Source organism: Lutjanus erythropterus, chromosome 18, assembly GCF_056507025.1.
Source record: "Lutjanus erythropterus isolate fLutEry1 chromosome 18, fLutEry1.hap2, whole genome shotgun sequence".
Classification (NCBI taxonomy): Eukaryota; Metazoa; Chordata; class Actinopteri; order Lutjaniformes; family Lutjanidae; genus Lutjanus; species Lutjanus erythropterus.
In genome coordinates this window covers 12,437,644-12,454,429 of record NC_139334.1, presented here as the reverse complement: position 1 = coordinate 12,454,429, position 16,786 = coordinate 12,437,644, and positions in this window count along the sequence as shown.

Here is a 16,786-nt window from a genome sequence, read left to right as displayed (position 1 = left end):
CCTTGCTGCTCTCCTGAGGCAGAGGTGAGGAGCATTCAGGTTCAGGATGTCTACGACTGGAAAAGAGAAAATTTAAAGCTGAAAACAGATTGGTTTCTCGTTTGAGAAGGTTGCCAAACTTTGTGTCTTGTAAATAAAAATAGTCTACCAGCAGCTTTGATACTTTTAATGTCATGTTTCTGTCATGTTACATATGATTTATGTCAGACGCTGACATGTCTTTGAATCCCCTCGTCACTCTCCCTATAAACATCTATTCAGTGATTTAATTGGTTTAAGTCGGGGTCCCATTTCTAAAGGCATCCCTAGGAAACCCCGTGATAAAGTACAAGTCTGTCAAGAGGTCACAGGTGAGAAGAAACAGGGCTGACTTCTGCTCACTGATATTCATGTGTATTCTTTAGGTTTCTGTCTCCGAGGCCTGGATAGAGGGTCGGCTTGAAGGACCCTGAAGCTGAACTGTGGCTTCACCAACAAACACACACCTTTGTCTGCAGGTGCAACGGCTCAGTCATTCATGATCCTGGCTCATGGTATTGAATCTCACAGGATTTATAGAATTATATGGATTGTGAGAACATCCTCCAGCATGCTTTATGATCACAGGCAAAGCCGAAGATAGGCCTGCCTTTCACTGATATCCAGAATATATTCATGTATATCAAAAATTACAACTGAAATTTGAGCTTGATGAAAAATATTCTATTATTGACTGTGTTTACATGAATAAAATATTTCATTTTTTGCCCTTAAAAAGACAATATTCCTACAAAAGTTGCTTACATGACAAATGAAAATGAATGCTGCACTTGCCTTCCCATCTATATGCAGATGTGCAAACTCATATACAATTGCCATAATGATGTATGTCCTATGACATACCCAAAAAAGAGCTGACAATAAACAGACAAGAAGCTTTGAGTCGCAAACTGCGGTAAAAACCCCAACTGAGACGTATATTCTGATTGTGTTGTACACACATTGAACACCCAAATAATATCAGCATATCCTACATGTTTTAATCAGAAAATGTTACATCTGGAATGAAGCCTAATTCGAAATATCCGAACAGAAAATGACCCATGCCCCGTATGAATTTTGGAATACCTCATATTCAGAATAATAGTGGAAAATTACTGTGCATGTAAATATTCTCAGAGTAAATTAAATTTTTGGATTGCAAGAGCAATAAACACTTAGACAGTTTGTCAGGAACAAGCTAAAACCTATACAGTCTAAGAAGACAGACGAGCATTAAATCCTACCTTCATGAATGTTATGTGAAACAGTTTTACTCATCTTTGTGGTTATCTTGGAGGCTGAAGTTTGATACATCCTCCAAAATCTATTATTATGTCATCATATAATTGAGTCAATGCCTCTCTAAAACAGTGTGAACAAAGTCCTACTGACATAAAAGATACATTTTAACTTGTGCCTAATAAACATTTCAGCAAATGGAAATGTCTGTTTTCAGCTCCTCCACTGATAAATCAAACAGTTAATTATAATCATGCAAAAATGCTGTAAATTAACATAAAGCAGTCCTGCCTGCTGATTTGCAACATTTGGTGACACGGCATTATCAAGTAGAGATATTTTAAACTACCTTTGCACTTGGGCTGGGTCCAAGCTTGGGGCGTAACAGATTACATGTAACAGGATTACTTAATCTGGATACAAAAAAAATGAACTGTAACCCATAACAATTACAGACAAAAGAAATGTAATCAGATTACAGATACATTTAGTAAAAATGGGGGATTATTAGTAGAATTACAATTTAAAAAATCTATCTAAAATAAAGAATGATATACTGCCATGATAACATTACAACACTTCTCACAACACCACTCTGGTCCAAGGTCTTACAGTTAGCAGTTCATTATGGCCTCTAGTGAAAAAATGCTTTTAAAATCAATCAAACAATAAATTGTGCACAACCAAGGAAGGAATAGCTGGACAAACTAATAAACTAATTTTATATTGCTATAATCCAAAAATAACGGAAAGTAATCAAGTTACATTTTAATATAGTGGAACTTGGTTTAGTTTACTGACTAGATTAGTAACTGGGTAAATCTATCAGAATACACTTTTAAAGTAACACTCTCAACCTTGGCAGGCTGATATGGACAAAATCAAATATATTTATATATTTTTGACAAAATACCTTGATATTGACATTCATCATTATTGTGACAATATTGTAGGGATGACTATTGAAGCTTTCACAAAACAATATCACAAAGACATTTTATAAATTCAGAGACATTAAGCCAAACCACGACCTGGCCATCTTTGTATGCCCCGCAGAGACGTTTGAGCTGCCATCTGACATTTGCAGATTACGATGGTGGTTGCTAAGAAACTTATTCTCCTGACCTGGAAGTTGACCGCTCCACCCTTTGCTTTGCACTTTGGCTCAAGGAATTGTTTGTTGTCCATTATACAAATGGAAAGACTGCGTCTGCACAAACCCAATACACAGAACAGTTCTGAGAGAAACTGAGGGCCGTTCTTGACACGGTTTCATATTACCCAGCATCCATAGGGACTTGTTGAATTGTTCATGTTACTTAATCTTGCTCCCAAGATGTTGATATTGTGCAAACATATTTTACAAGATTATTAATGCAATCTTGTAAAGTGTACGACAGACTTTTTGTTTTGCTCTGTTTGTGTTCCACTTGGTGCCGTGTTTTCTTTGTATTGTTTTACATCCCTTTAATATATTTTCACTGCAAAACTGACAACTGTAAATAAAGTAATTTAAAAAGAAAATATAGCAAAATACTGACTGAAAAATTTCTGTCTTACAATATTTCATCCTATCACTAAACAAGTAGGTGATTAATCGATTTCATTTTCAGAATTTTCCAAGCAAAAGTGGTACAGATTCTCTGTTTTCGTTTTTTCTAGTGTGAGGATTTGCTGTTTTTATCTTTTTTGTATCGTTGTAATTGAATAATTTTGGGCAGGTTTTACTGATGATCACACAAAAAAAAGCAATTTGAAAAATCACCTTGGGCTCTAGGGAATTATAATGAATTTTGTTTCCACTATTGTCTAACGTTTTATAGACTAAACAACTAATTAGTCAATCGAGAAAATAACTGGTAGTTGAATTGATAATGAAAACAAATGATAGTTGCAGCCCTACATATCAGCCAACCCTAATTTTCAGGGTTCAATTTTAATAATGCTTTTTTCACTTGCCTGGTTGGGCAAGTGGGTCAGAGACCTATTTGCCCAAAGTCAATTTTTACTTGGCCCTGTACAAATTGTTTTATTTATTAGTGGTTATCAACAAACCAGGAAAATGCCCATCACAGGTCAAAGTTCAAGGTAATGTCTTGTCTTGCCAGTCCAAAAATCTAAGATATTCAGTTTAATATGACAATAAATTGAGAAAAACAGAAAACCTACATATTTGAGAGCCTTAAAACGTAGAGCGAGTTACCAGATTTACTAGCCTGACAGAGCACTTTACTTGTCTGGCAAGTGGGCAAGTTTAGCCCTGATTTGGACTCATATATCATGGTATTTTTGATCAAATAACTTGACATACATATTTATTGTATGTATTTACTGTGACAATATTGAAGGAACGGCTTTTGATGCTTTCTCAAAATATTAACGCAGAGAGATTTTTGATAAAAAATCATCAATAATGTGGACGTAATGACTAAGTGGATAAAGGCAAATACTAGAACAGTCTGGTAAGTTTAAGTTCAATGCAGCCTTTCAAACCAGGAAAAGACAACACTTATGTCATAACACGATATAAAACTACATAAAAAAAAAAAAATGTCTAGTCTCACACTGACATATTCCTCAGCCCTAATTGGGAGCAAATGTACTAGGATATCTCACACAGCATGATGAGATAAATGTCTTCCTCAAGGTGTAAGAGCTGTGAGATAAAAAGCAAATCTTCTCTGTCATCCCAGCTTGGTGTGCGTTATTGGGACTGAGCAGGTGTAAAGAAAAGGAAGGGCTGAATAGTCTGAGGGGTCAGATGGGACTGACTTAAGTTGAAGGATCCTGTCAGACTGGAGTGGCTAGAGGGGCTGCAGTAACACCCTCCTCCTCCCACTACAGATTAACAAGTTTCAGCACCACATTGTCGAGGCCCTGTTGCATTTGTGTTTTTTTTTTTTTTTAAGTGTCAACAAGTGAGCGTGTCTGCCTGTGTGGGTATTTTCAGGACTTTCACCATAAGGACCCCAACTTTGACACCAATTAAAGAGATTATGTCTTAAGATGAGAGGAAAACTATAGCCGTGTGTTGCTGCAGTGATTGCTTTTGACAAGGTCACAGGGAACCGTGCAACAGAGCACAACCTCAGCAGGAAGGAAGCTGCTGATTTTACTGGGATGAAAGCAAACAAAAAGGAAAATAATCACTTTAAAACACACTGAGACATAACAAATATAAAATAGTGGCCAGTGCAGAGAAATAAACCTTCAGCCTCAGCAACAAAAAAACAGCTAGTAGTGGGCTTTAAAATGTACTGCAATGACCTATAATAAACTATGACCACATCTAACCACAGCTCGCTTCCCACATGGCTTAAATTGAGTCAACACTATCAGTAGAGATGAAACAGTATGAAAACTTATATTCTGATGGCTGTCAGTACTATCAATTAGAGCCTGACTGATGCTCGATTTCTGGGGTCGATGCCACTACCTTAATTAGTAGATAAAAAAAAATTCTGATATCAATATATCAGCTGATATTCTTTAATTACATATGTGTATATATACATATATATATATATATATATATATATATATATATATAAAATCCAAAATGCTGTAAAAAAAAAAAAAGAAATAAAAAGAAAAAAAAAAAAGAGACAGTTAACTTTTAATGGTATTTTTAAGATTTGATAAAAAACATAAATAGAACAATTTGAGTTAAGGACTAAATACTCATAAAATGCTGCCTAAAAAAATAAATGAAAACAATCTGCATTATATTCCGTAAAAACAAAAAATTAGACAACATATACACCAATACTGATATACATCTACTGATATAGGTATATCGACGAACCAATATATCAACCTTCATTGACAAAACAAACAAACAAACAAACAAAAAGAACATGTTGCTGCTGTGCCTGTCTGTGTTAGACTGCTGCCAACATAGATGCTGGACAATATTTGCAGTGAGTTTCTCAATCAGTAATCAAACTTTACTTTTTAATGATAATTCAACAGTGAAACTGTTAAACTAATTGTGAGAAATTTTTTGTTACAGTTTATCATGAAACAAGCTTAAAATTGCAGTAGAATTAGCATTACGCCTGTCATGTGTTGGGACGGATATCAAGGATCGGTCTTAAACCGGTACCAGCTCCTGACTGGTCAGTACTGAAATACTGATAAGCTCCTGGGCAAAAGATATGGCTGTTAGTATTTATGTAATGTTACATAACAGCAAGCAGGACAAAATGTTCAAAACTGTGGACTCACTTTATCAAATTTAATGAAAATGCAGCTAAACTCAATAACACAGGACACAATTTAGCTTTATTATTTCTGCAAAAAAAGTAATAAGTAACTGAATATTTTCACATATTTTCATGTTATGTCCTATTTTTTTTTTCATCAAATTGCATCAAGTAGTATCAATAAGACTATTGATAAGTATTGGTCAATAAGCAGAATCAGTATTGATATCAGTATCAATAAAATGCTAACAATACCCATAGTTGCAAATATCTGTATATAGTTTGCTTTAGTATTTAATGATTTCCTCTCTGATTGTCTTAAAGTTATGTAATTAAGTAACAACTTCAGAGTAACTTGAAAAATCAAAGAGCTGTGTGTTTAAATCTGATGAGGTAATTTTCACAAAAGACACTGTTACAACCTTGAAACACAGCATGTGAAACTGAAAGGGCCAGAGCACCTGAATCTAACTAAAACATGAGAATAGTAAAGTTAGGAGGCTAAATGTAGTTTATGCAATCTACACAGCATAATAAGCCTTTTGTCAGCATCCATTCATGATACAGGAACACACACTGGTGTTTCAGAACACATATATATTCATCTCAAAGTTAAATCAAAGGAAATACTGAGGGGAGGTGAAGGATAAATTTTTCAAAAGGCCAATTTGATTTATGAACAGTGAAGTGCTCACAACGACATCTGTGTTGGCCTTTATAGCCACGTTGTTCTGTTAAACGAGCCAGTGATTGAATTAGACAGCTGGTTTTCTACTCTTGTATTTTCTTCTCAATAAAAAAACAAATGAAAGTGTTGGTATGCAACTAAGTACGTTTACTCAAGTACTGTACTTAAGCAGAACTTTAACATACTTGTACTTTACATGGGTATTTCCATTTTCTGCCACTTTCTACTTCCACTCCACAACATCTCAGAAAGAAACATTGTGCTTTTTATTTCACTACATTTGTAAGACAAATGTAGTTACTAGTTACTTTACAAATTAAGATTTTTTAGTCAGTGATTCTCAAAGTGGGTGCCCTAGCCCCCTTGGGGGCCTCCAGGCAAAGCCAGGGGGGCTCAGCAAAATGCAATATATATACAATACAATTGATTTCTCACTATATTAATGATTATAAAATATAATTCATTACAATATATAATATATGGAAATCTTATTTGCTGTGCCCATCTTTCTAATTGCCTGCTAATTAGGACATCATTCATCACATTATCCATCATCTGCTGTCAGTGTTGACCTGGATTGCCACCTGCTACCAAGCTGCTCTGCACCTTATGTTTAGTGCTAACTCACAAAAAAGGACATGTTTTTGAAAAGGAAAAGACCTGATGAGCAAACCAACTGCAAAGCTGACAAAAATCCAGCTGCAAAAAAAAAAATCCAAAGAACTCCTGGCCAAGTAAAACTTGCAAGTATGATGCAGCAAATACAAAGTATGGATCTACTGCTGGGTGTAAGAGAATGGCTCTGAGTGTCCAAAATCCTGTCAAATGAGTGTTTAAACTGCCTAAACTTCATTTAAAAAACTAAAGCCCCTGGAAGAGGCCATGGTCAACTTTGAGTTTTTAAACACATCCTGCAAAGAGGGGGGGCTGGACATAAGCTAATGCTATTTGGGGGCCCTGGGCATGGTAAAGATATGAAAACCCTGGAGTTAATATGACTTATTTTGTATTGTTACAACTGTCCCCACCGAGGGGGCATTCACCCACTCTTGCATTAAATTTAACATTATAATCCCCTCCTTATTAATGAAAATATATCAGGTGTATCATTAATTAGTGGGCATAAATATGTTTCTTATATCAAAGGATAACTGGTGTATTTTTAAGAAGTCTGTGAGTTATGAGGGAAAATGTAAAATATGTTAAACCGTCTCCCCTAACATTTTCAAGACAGGACGTAGTTTTTACAGCGTGGTATTAATACTTTTACTTCTTCCATCATTGATGAATTAAACTAAAGTTAATGTGTTACACAGTACAAAAAAAATGCTGTTATATTTAAACAGAATGAAGCTGTTCAACACATCACTTTCATCTAGGCCTACTTAAAGCACTTGAAAAAGGCCTCAAGCTAACTAGAGCTAAAGTCGTCGCATTAGCATTAAATTAGCTTAAGGAGCTATGTGCTACATGCTAACGCTGAGCATATAGCTTAGATAATTTTGGGCTTTTCTCTGTAGGTTTTAAGGAGTTTCTGGTGTCCTACCTTGGTGTGGAGGGCAGGTTCATCCTGACTCAGTTTTGTGGAGTAAACTCATCGGCCTCCTCCTCCTCCTCCTCCTCTCTGTCTGTATTTTCCTCTTTTTTTGTTGCGTGTTTTCACGTTAATTGGCAGCAGTTGAACTGTGAGCCGTAAATCAAGAAGTGCGGAGTGTATTAATGAGTCGGACCACCCAGGAAAACTATTTTCTCTGCACTTTCTTAACACACAATGTGAGGATACTCGAGTCTGCCATGCTCTGAAAACCATGAATGAACATTCACAAGAGCAGTGCTTCCCTGCTGCCACATTTCCAGCAGGCGAATGGCTGCCACAAGTACTGTTAAAGTTTTTTTTTTTTTTCGTTTTTTTTTTTCTTGGCGAAGTGAAGTATTCTGGACAAAAATAAGAGATAATTTTATTCGCCGAAGTTAGCGTCCACAGAGGATTTTTGTTTTTGTTTTTGTTTTTGCTTGTTGCTTGTTTAGCATGAAGCTGAGGCAGATTAAATTACAATTTATTTCAGTTTATTGGACAAAAATCTCAAATAGAGCAAATGATTATTAATCACTTCTGGCCTCGGCATTCATTAAAATCCCTCCAGCTTCGAAAAACGTCCATTGATCTGTTTATTAAAGTGAGGAAAATAATTTCCTGATCTATTAAAACTAACAGCATTTTGCGTTTTATTTCGCCAAATTCTAATACCAAGGAAGGTTTATCATAGAGCTCGACAGATATATTGATCTGCTGATGTTATTGGCCTGATACTGGCACAGCTATATCAGTCTGCATTTGTATTGGCATATATGTATGTTGTCCAATGTGCCTATATGAGATCTTATATTTTTTTTAACATAACATCATGTTGACTGTTTTCATTTTTTAGCTTTATGTCCAGCATTTTATATGTGATTGATATTTTTTCTTGATTGAGGTTTAATATGTACTTATAGATTGATGTTTTGTTTTTTTTAATGTATTGTAGTGTGTTGTTATAATTATTAAATAGGTTTAAAAACTGTGTTGCTTCAGTGTCCTGATATCATTTTGGACAATAACATTTAACATTAAACACTACCAAGCACTACTAATTAAATGCAGGATAAATATTCTTATTAATTGATTGCGAACATTACTTTGTGTTGACAAAATAATGTCACTAATTACGTCGACTTAATATTGTGTGTCAAGAAAATCTAAAAATCCTTTAAAAAAGGTGAAAAAAATAGTTGGAACAACATTAATTTTTACAACTAATCAACCTGAAAAGTTGTGAAATGCAACCAATTATTAAGTGAGTGGAAAATAAAAATACAGTTGATCGTAGAGGAAAAGCTAATTTCCCTAACTCAGTGTAGTTTGTTGGCTGAACTTAATTTCATTAGAAGTTGTCATAATTCAAAAAGTTTGATGATAACGATTTCTTGTTGAGTCAAAACATTTGTTTTTTGAGTTTGTTAAATATCCTCCGTTCATTACACAGCTTTGCCTGTTAACTAATTCTGAGGGATCACTGCAATAAACGTCTGTTTGTGTATATATTATATATCCTGGATATTATTTTCTGTACAAAATACATCAGCTGATATATTGAGCTCAGCCTTTTTTTTTAACTCCCTCATAACAGTATCAGCCCCAGAAATCTAGTATCGATCAGACCCTAGTATACAGAATCTTAAATGTTGCCAGAAAGTCAACTTACAGGCTGTAGGTTGGGCAGTTTTTCATGCTTCCTGGTAAACTGAGCAAAAAAAAAGAAATTTCCCCCTGTGAGTCCTTTAAAAAACTGCCAAAAAATACTTGCTATAAATATATGTGTTTTTTTTTTTTCCTCAAGAGCAGATCCTCAGCACTGAAAGTAGTGCTTAATTGTCTTCCATTATGAAACCTCACAAAGCTAGACCACTGGCTACTAAAATACCAAGGTTAATCTTGATTAAATGTCTTTCTACGGTACAAAAAGCATATTTTACATAAAACATCCTTCAAGGGGAATGAAGCATGATGTTGGAAGATGAGAAAAAAATAAAATACTGCTGAAGGCAAGGCCAAGCATCCAAAATCTCAAATGAAAGGTATCAAAGAGATTAAAGAAATACCATTACAAATCAACATACTACTAATATGGATTCATCTGCCGTGCCCATTATCTTCCTCTCCAATTCAAGTCACACCTTAGCATGCCAAAGCAGGAACTTTAATCTTTCCTCTAAGTACATTTCAAGATTTCACATGAATGGTTTTCAATGCATATGCAGTACTTTAACTTTTTTTTCTGCTTTTGTAGCCACCATGCATTGTAAAAAGAGAAGTTTTGTAGCCTTTAAGAAGCAGCGCACAATAGGCTAAGTGCTGTTGGAAAAAAGTCAAAACCCGCTACCACTATTATTTCTTTCTTCATGAAAAGAGACTGTGAAGGTGACTATTAAAATATGAGGGTTAATTCAAAGTGACACTAACACGTGACTTTAACTTTTCTGATTGTCAAATCTCAAAAAAAAATTAAAATTTCAAAGCACAAACAAGTGCGATTAATTCAGCTGTACAAATGCTTGTGCACAGCCAGCTGTATCAAGGCTCCACACTCTTCTTTCCTCTGCTGAGCGAGGAAATCCTCCTACAGGCTGAATGCCCCCTTGCCAGCGACTTTTGTTCTCTTACACTTACCCCACACACTCCAAACGTAACATCCTTCTGCAGAGAGAAAAAAAATATTTCCTCCCCACACCTGTTGATGAATTGTGTTTGTGTATAAGGCTCAGGCAGGGCAATCACACGTGTGTCTTTATACAAGTGAGGCATGGTCCCAAAATAGTAGTTTCCTCACATGGCTAATGGTGAATGAGGGAAAACCTTTTCACAGAAACAGCCAAAGAAGAAGCTTGTGGCCAAATTAGAATGATCATCATTGACAAACTGACAAAATGAGAGAATAATTCCCCTGTTTGGGCAGGAAAAAGTCATGAGCTGCGTCAATGACTGCTGCTGCTGCTGCTGCTGCAGGGAGAAAAAGGCCTGTTTGTGTTTGCGGTGGCTGAATGGTGCCAGATTTCATGCAAACACAGGCCAACCCCCATGAAGCCATGCAGTTTTACTGAACCATGAATACAGAGGAACAATATAGGAAGTCATGCTTCCACATCCACATCCTTCAATTTACATTTGAGTTTTGTTTCCGGAGCCTCTTGTTAAATATGTACATACACTACTGACACAATCAAAGTTTTGTGATCATTTCACTTTAAAATTGAAAAAACACATTGATACGCTGCACCTTTTACTCTGTGCTCCTTGTGTTATTATACTGTGGGCCTACCAAGAATATAGAGCAACAATATAGGAAATCATGCTTCCCTTTACAGGTTCACAGTCACATCCACATCCTTAAATTTAGATTTGAGTTTTGTTTCCACAGCCAGATTCAAAAGTAAAACTTTGAATTCTGACTCAATTATGTGACTATCGCAATCAATGTTTGATGGTAATTTCACTTCAAAATTGAAAAACACATTGATACGTTGCACCTTCAATTTACATTTACATTAGGCACCTTTTGTTTCCTGGCAGCTAAACTTTGTTAAATTCACAAAAGATAAGTCAGGTTTGGTATAGATATAGGTGTAGATGCAGATATAGGTATAAGTATAGGTATATGTACAGGTACAGGTACAGGTATAGGTATAGTATGGGTATAGGTTTAGGTGTGTTTGTGCTGACAAAAATGTGCATTTGGGGTAAGACTGTAAAAGGTGTGAAACACAAACAAAAATGAACGCACCAGCAAAGATTAACCACAATGAACACCAGAGGGTTGAGGAGCAAAAGGAATATTCTGCTAAACTCATGTGAATATATACATAGAGGATTTATGGTAATTTTACTATAAAATGGAAAAACACATTTATATGTTACAGCTTATACTCTGCACTTTTTGTTTATTTTGTGTCGGGAAAAATCTAGGAAACTGACTTTAATATGAAATTTAACAAACAAATCAAATATTCTGTTCAACTTTCACTTCCTTGATAACCAGATATTAAAACTGTAATACTAACTGCTTGTCAGGTTTTGTTTGCAAAACAGCTCACCTAAGTGACGTGTTTACAACATCAAAATAGAATTTAATATCTCACAGATGTCAGGTTTCCTCCTCTTATTCACCCAACGAACCCTGCAGTAGAAAAACTGACACAATATATAAAAAATCTAAAATATTTCCACAACAGTCAATACAGTAAATGTCATATAAGCCACACAGGCTACAGAAATATGCAGGATATCTGGTTTTCTACTGAAGATAAATAATAGAAAGCTGATTGAATTTCTTGTTTACCTAACATAAAGTACTACTGTATACCATACTGTTTGTGACATTTAAGGCTGCTAGGTAGATTTCTTACTAAACGACTGTGATTTGTACAACCTTTCTCTTCATGGCGCTGTTGCCAATTTCATTTACACGCAAGTTTTCTTACAAGGCTGAAAAGTTCAGCGTTATGAATCTACGACCACGCTCTGCTCGGCTCCGACCTTACCATTCAGAAGGATCAACTCATACGCATGTAATCTTCTGCTAAAGAAAACTATATAGATTCAAATATGTCAGTTATTTAACACCATGAAGCTAGTTAAACTCAACAAATGAAGAGAATGTTTCATTTCGTGGTATGAAGGGCTTGAATAGTGTGACATTGGAGAAACTATGTAAGTTTCTATTAGAAATAAAATATTTTTTATTATATGGTTTAAAAAAATTCCTTGAGGATCATGTGTTTTCAACCAATAAAAAAACATACAGGAATTCAGTAGAATCACCTAATTTTCTCATAACCTTAATGTGAATGACCAAGTTTTATTTATTTGCAAGTTAATTCAACATAAAAATTCTATTCTAAATTCTAGTACGTATTTTCAGAACACATCAGAACTCATAACCATGAGTTCTACTAACTCTTTTGACTTGAAATAATGAGTTGAATGAATATACTGTACAGGGTTCAATCAACCAGACTTCCCAGTATGCATTGTTTGACAGTTAAAATTCCCCTGAGACCCTTCTTTTTAATAGATTGAAGAAAACATGTATGATGAAAGTTTGCTGTGTCTCTAATACACTGTAAGATAAGTCATGATTGCCTGTTTTCACAATTATGAAAATGCTGAAACAATGATTGAACCAAGCTTATTGAACATGTTTTCTCCAGTACAAATGAATTAATATCAAATTTATTTGACTAGAAAAGTATATTTACAAAATTACCTGAACTTGTCTTTTCAAATCAGTCAGTACCCATACTGCTATACTATTGGGTATGCCAGAAAAAGATTTAGTAGGTCCTGATACATAGCTCGTTCAACATGAACTGCACCTCGCCTGGAAATTGGACAAGAGCAGGCGGCCGCAGCAGGAGGTGGTGACAGGAAGCTGCAGTCAAGTCGGACGGTTTCCAACAGCCTTCAGAGAATATACAGGAAGTTGACATTCACATCATAGATCATCTTATATATGTATATACACAACATAAGACTAATATATCCAGCTTTAAATGTTACAATTACACAGAATATTACAATTATATACAACATGTGATGTTTGTTGCAAAAATTAAGAGCCATTTGCAGCTGATGGAGAGCAACTGCTGTTGCCTTGATGTTGTGAGGTTATCGTTGGCCATGTGTGCAAAAGAAAGTCGGGATTAAATTGGACACAAATCTAACCAGCATGCATTGTGTAGCAATTGCTGGTGATAGATTCTGCGACGAGCTTATTATATCAAATGCAGTATGCCAGCTGCATTTTGTAGTATGCAAGCCAACATGCTTTTCTGGCTATTCTGACCCACAATTCATTGTAATGATTACAAAGCAAGAGGGTCAAAGTTCAAGGTGCAAGGGTATGAGGAAGCAGCATGTCTCATTTGTATGCATACTGCATGCAACAGTACATACTTTGCATAGGCAGCTGCAGTATATACTAAAAGGCAACACCAAAGTATGCAATTTGGAATGCAGAGTATTTTTTTAAGTTAAAACTATTTTTTTTTTCAGTGAATTTTATTTCATCAAAACCTCAAACAAAACTTTGCCCCAAATATTTTAGCTTAAAAAACAGAGCCAAAATTGATTAAATAGGAACTGTTTATCTAACAAATGTAATCTGTAGTATTGTAATAAAATAAGGACAAAACACAAAAAATATGTTTGTATGATAAACGCTGGCTGGGAGAATACATAGTCTATATGGAATATGTTGGTATAGTGTGACACATATGAGCATATACATTCAAATAAGACATTACTAAATTAGAAAATGATTTAGGTCACTGCAGATATTCTTTAAGGATGACATTTAGTGTCCCCTATGAGTCACTCAGTACTTGTATATTTTGCAAACATACAAACATTTAATGTTGCCATGATGCTCAGTTCTTGACTTTTTCCATTCTTGCATCCGATCCAATTTATTGTCAAACAAACTGCAGTGTTTTATGAGAATAAGTGTTTAGCGTTTATTTGTGTAAAGCAGGAAGAGTGACATAGTGGTGAATAATAACAGAGACAAAAACACTAAAGGTACTTAACCTCTTAAAGGATGAGATGTCATCTCATCTTAACTCGCTGTTGACCTACAACACACAGCTATGAATGCACACAATGGCTTTCACATAACACAACTGACAACAGAGTGATAGCTGCATTCAAGGTTTTATTTGTGGACACAGAACAATGTTACTAATGTTCCTATCAACCATTCAGGGCACACATAGCCTGGAGATATACAGTACAGTGTTAACTTTTGGACTTGTGAGTGCTGACCCGCAGGCTGTGCTGGTTAAATATTCTGTGGTCATGCAGCAGGAATAAAAACACCTGCAACCTGTTCCTGCTTGAGAAATTCAGCCTTTGAGCCAGCAACTTAGTTCAGCACCATTGTTTGCCACGGACTATTCCGTGAAGAAGAGTCGTGAGATGGACCAGGAAAAACTGAGGAGCACTACACTTGATTCCTCTTGAGTCAGACACAGTGGCAGCACAGATGGAGGGCTTTGAAAAAGAAAGCTCAAAGCCTTACTTCATGCCTGTTAACATATGACATGATTTCACAGCTTTTAAATGTCCTCACGCTGATGTCAAAAAGTCATACATGTGGAGGTTGAATACACTGTCAGGCGCCACAGCAGCAATAGGTAATACAGCAGCTATGGAGAGTTTGAGTTGCATTTAGGATTGGGTCCTTTGAAATGTGACTTACTGAGGCTAGTTTTAGGTGAAAGGGATGGAAATTTACGCTAGGGCTGCACAACCAGTTGCAATGTGGCCAAATGCGATAACCTCTGGCCCACAAGTCTAGTCACATCATCGTGATTTTAATAGGTTGTTGTTCAGTGAAAGTGAAAATTGTGATGCAAAAATGAGCATAACCACTAAATGTGAATCATTTCGCAATAGGCCTATGTTGCCTATGTATTTGCTGGAGCATCTGATCTGATCAGAAACAAAGAAGAATTAAAATAAAGAGTCCTCATTGCAAGTGGTAAAATTTCTTTGAGAAAGAGAGGGGTTTTTATGAGCTGGAGCTCCACCTCTGCACCTCCATACACTGAAATTATTTGGAATTTAAAGATATTGAATCTTTTGTGCATTGTTTGAAGTGCAATTAAAAGAGAAATCTGTAATATCTTTACTTAAATAAATCATAAAATGACCATGATATGTCATCAGAGATTAAGGAAACATGTTAAGTTGACATACTGACTTTTAAAACAACAATGTGTCCTCCTTTGACATTTCTATTATTTAATATATTATGAGTCAGAAGAAATCATTGATAATCTTTTAGAAGGAGTTGATATTTATAGTGGTAAACTGAGTAAGTAAGACAGACAGTCACTGAACTCCAACTCCAGAGTGTGTATTTTCAGAGCAGTGGGCTTTTGTTTTCAGGATAACATGCTTAGCTTTACATCAACATATAACTGACAGTTATAAACAGCTGATCAACTTACAGTGGAGGACTCGTCATTGCGTGTCAATGTCAAATTACAATCTGGTGCTCATCTTGTGCTCCTGCAGCCTGCCAGAGCTTTCTCAAGTTTTGGGAGAAGACGGCAGGGGGAAACACTTCGCTTCAACCATAGATTGTATATTAAATAGGATTTCAAACACATCAATAAACTGTCTGTAGCTCCAACTTGCTATTTGGACTGCGGTACTCATTTTCTGACGTACCGCTATTACATATTGCTCCTTGAATGGTGAAAACAAAAATTATGGAAGAAACCAGATGCAGCGTGAGTCATCTCATGAGAGTCATCTTTGACCGCAGGTGGTGTTTCCCTAGCTCTAGCTGGCCTTGACAATGATGTCTTCTATAATTTCTTTTTAGATGTGGTCAATTTTACAGGCTCATAGTTGCTCAACTGCCTCTTATCTGAGCTTTAGGCCTTTGCACTGTTGTGTATAATAGATGGTGGTCGACATGCCCCCAGTTTGTTGAGGTGGCGGAGTACTGAATGAAGGAAACTAAACCATGTACTATTGCAGACAGGGTCAGCAGCAAAATGTATTTCAGCCACATATAAAAGGCCCACCTAAAAACATCAGTATCAGTTTCACCGTACGCTATATTTAGAATATTTTCACAACTTTATCTTCCTGTCAGACAGCCTTTTCGGAAGGGAAACCCAGCATAGTCTCATTCCCAGCTTGTCACATTCTGATTATTTGGCAGCTCAGATGCACATTGTACCTGTTCGCAGCTGAAACTGATGCACTGTGCTGTTACAGTGATTTTAATGTAAACCCATGCCCAGCTGTACAAGACACGCTGCTGACATAGAATAAAAGGGAGAAGTCTGGATATGGAGGGAGTGGGGTGGATGGATGGCTCAAACACACACAGGTGCATAACATTACGTGCCTCACGTGCATCATCTGACTTTCGTCTTGGGAGTTGCTCCAGTGACATCATGTCACATTTGCATAAACCTATGCAAACTGAGACCGTTTCACAATGTTAATGATGTATTACACCAAATCCTAACAATGCAAGTAAACGTTGGACATGGAGGATGAAATATTATATTACGA